The 3,632-nt window shown below is 32.1% G+C and overlaps 1 protein-coding gene across 1 annotated transcript in view; it reads right to left on the bottom strand.

Annotated features, from left to right (window-relative positions):
- The window catches only part of unc5cb (unc-5 netrin receptor Cb), a 199,839-nt gene that overhangs the window by 4,685 nt on the left and 191,522 nt on the right, over positions 1 to 3,632 (bottom strand). The window lies entirely within an intron of this gene.

The following is a 3,632-nucleotide window of genomic DNA, read 5'->3' on the forward strand; positions in this document are numbered from 1 at the left end:
CACACACACACACACACACACACTCAGGTGTGTTCCTATAATGAATTCACAGACGCTCATTGATTTCTCGTGTCCTTCATCTGAACTTCCCTTTGAGCGACAGTCACTCTCCAACAACACAGAAGAAACGCATCGGCTGAGACCGAATCAGCACTCCAGAGACACAGACCTCAGTCCGGATCGAGCTGGAATTCTGATCATGTTAACATGAAATCAAAATCAGCTCTATTCATGTTCCTGCTCTTACTGTCAATGACTCATCAGTGCACTTTATTTTTTTAATTAATTTTCCTTTAATACAAGTGATCAGTGTAATAATAACAACATGTCAGCAACAAAATAAAACCAACAAACAAAAGAAAGAAAAATCCCTGATCACTCAACTAATAAAATAATAATAGTAACAACAACAACAACATGTATTATATATATTATATACAATAAATAATAATAATAAATAATTGCTATTAAATAATAACAAAATAAATACATTTGATCTCACTTAATTAATAAAAAAACAAACATAATACTACTTTTAATACTATAATAATAATAATAATAATGCATTCCAGCTCAATTAATTATATATTATGTATTTATACATATAATAAATATAAATATAAATAACTATTATATATAACAAAAATAATAAAATAATTTTTTATAATTTGAATTAATTTATTTTATTGCTATACTTTTTTTTTTCACGGCGTGACCCGATTTTCTGAACACCAATAAACTCCCACATGCGCACACAGTTAACGAGGCGTGGGAAATCATCGCTTCGCTTAAGACTCTTTTTCTCTGGCTTTCCTCAGGGAATAGCAATGAAGTGCTGCTGTACGGCTGGTTATGAATGACTGTCCGGCGTCAGATGGAGAATGATGCTCCTAATCCCGTTATATACGTAAGCGGCCGTGGTAAGTCACTTTGAACACTGCTTCTGGCTAATTTATGAGCTGCGCTGCTCTCGCGGGAGCCGTAACACTCACGAGGAGCGCTCAGAGAGATCCACTGAGTGTAGAGCTGAGAGCGGGCTCCCATCATTCACACAAACACATAGAGACTATACATGTATGTGTCTGATTGAATGTAATATAATTAAACTGCTCCATAGCAAGGCAAATAAGAAATAAGAGTTTGATTTTCTACATTCAGAGCTCAGAGTTTTTCTCTAGTCCGTCCAGAACATTTACTGAAACTGACCTGCAAAACTCATGGTTATGAGATCATAAACTCAAGCTTATTAACATATTAACATACCATTGAGTATCCAGCAGCTTCACGGCGCTGATGAACGACAGTATGAGATACACGGAGATGTGTGTGAATCTCACAAAAACATCACCAGGTCACACAAGAAATAAATACTGTAGGAATTCAAATTTTTTATTAAATAAATTTAGTCTCATTTTTATATATGATAATATAAGCAGTACATATATTTTCATTTATTATTATTATTATTATTATCATGTCGTTGTTGTTGTCACATTTACATATATTTCTTTAATTTATTATTTCAGTACATTAAAGGTAAAACATTTCATATAAATGACACATTAATTCATTTTAAAGCAGATAATGTCAGGATGTTTAAGTATATTAAGAACAAAAAGGTTCCAAGGTATTAACTAACGTTAACTATCAATGAGAAATAAACTTATCATACAATATTTGTTGATCTTATTAATGTTAATTAATGAAAGCACAAATGTACATTGTTAGTTCATGATAGCTCAGGTCCATTAAATAATACAAGATAAAACATTTGATTTTAATAATGTAGCAGTAAATGATGTGGTTAACATGACCTATTCTATACATGCTTGACATATTCTGTATTACAGTATAATTATGCATTGAGTACTACATGTATGCATTTTAAATTTAGCTTGTTTAATTATTCAGTAATTTATTTATTTTGATATTTTTATTTCATTTATTTATTTTTAGGTGGGGGAATGGGAACAATATTTTTTCACTATTCTCCTGTATTTTTATCCTATCCTTTTTATCCTAAAAAAAAAAAAAAAAAAAGCAAATGAAACCTTATTGTAAAGTGTTGCCGAATATTCAAATAAATACATATAATTATTAAAACAAATAAATAAATATAATTATGTTTTTAATACAAATTAATTAATTAGGGCTGCACGATATATATCGTTTCAGCAATGATATCGCGATGTTTAGTATACTGATTGTTATATTTATACTGATCATTTTCTTTGCTCACACACAGACACCGTGTCTACGCTGGACGCGACAAAGCGACCATTGCAAATCATTTGTACTTTGTGTCAGTACGTCATAAATAGAACGCGGCATCAGTTTTCTGTCGGGGATTTGTCGTGTCGCGCCGCATCCAGTGTAGACAGCATCACTGATTATAATGGGTTCTATAGTATTTTGTCGCGTCATGCGCGTCCGGTGTAGACACGGTGAGAGCCACACAGATGCACGTGAACACCGAAATCCGTTCACTTCTGCATCTATTTGTGCCTGAAATTACACATACACGCGAAATTATGTCAAAATGCAGGTTTCTGCAAGTATCCTTGTAAACACAGTTGCTTATGGTTTAGGTGAAGGTAAACAATTGAGAAAGAAAATGGATGTGTAACAGTGGTTCACAGCAGTTTAATGTTCCTGCTTTCTGTGCCATGAATGTTAATTAAAAAACAAAACACAGAGAAAAATCCCTTTTGTAGCTTTAACAGATTTATTAGATTTAATTTATACAGTGAACACTATGCAGGGTTGATTATTCAATTTCTGTACATGAATACTGTTAGACTTACCTGAAAAATATAAAGCACTGTTTATTTCATTTGTATCTTTGTTCTATTATATTTATCTATGCTTGTAATTTGATTTACTCACCTACAAAATCACCCCAATGATTGATTATTTTTGTCCAAATAGAACTATTCAAGTCATCTGGTGATTTTTTTTCATATCGCAATATATATCGCAGAAAAACGAGATATCGCAATGTGAGTTTTTTCCAATATCGTGCAGCCCTAAAATGAATATTTTAAATAAATAACTAAATGTAATATTTTTTAAATAAAAATATTATATTTTTAAATAAATATATAATTGTTATGAATTACATTTTCTTACATTACAATAATGAGAATTCGGAGGGAAATGTGCTTTATTGTCATAAAAATGTATTTTCTTATATTTTATATATAGAATATATTTGTTCTGTCTTTCTTTTAACACTGCAGTAAAATATGACCCGGACATGTTTTGACAGGTCACCCATGAGAGATGAGAGGATGAGAGGATTGATGACATCAGAGTTATTAAATTTGGATGACAGTTTATGAAAACAGACGTTTTCGATTTCACTAATCAATCACTGACAGAAAGAGCAGGACGGTGTGTTACCACAGTAAAGCAGGGTGTTTGGCTTCATGTTCAATCTCTGCTGTGTGTGTGTTAGGGCTGCACGATAAATCGCATGCGATATTTAACGCGCATCTTGTCAGAACGGCATTCTTCAGATTTTAGTAGCCCAAAAATCAATTTAACTAGCCCGAATAAAATATATTGTATTTTGTCTTCAAATAACAAGTCAAGAGAGTAGGGGTGCAACGGATCACAAATCTCACGGTTTG

Source organism: Sinocyclocheilus rhinocerous, unplaced genomic scaffold (genome assembly GCF_001515625.1).
Source record: "Sinocyclocheilus rhinocerous isolate Xijiao unplaced genomic scaffold, SAMN03320098_v1.1 scaffold15, whole genome shotgun sequence".
NCBI lineage: Eukaryota > Metazoa > Chordata > Actinopteri > Cypriniformes > Cyprinidae > Sinocyclocheilus > Sinocyclocheilus rhinocerous.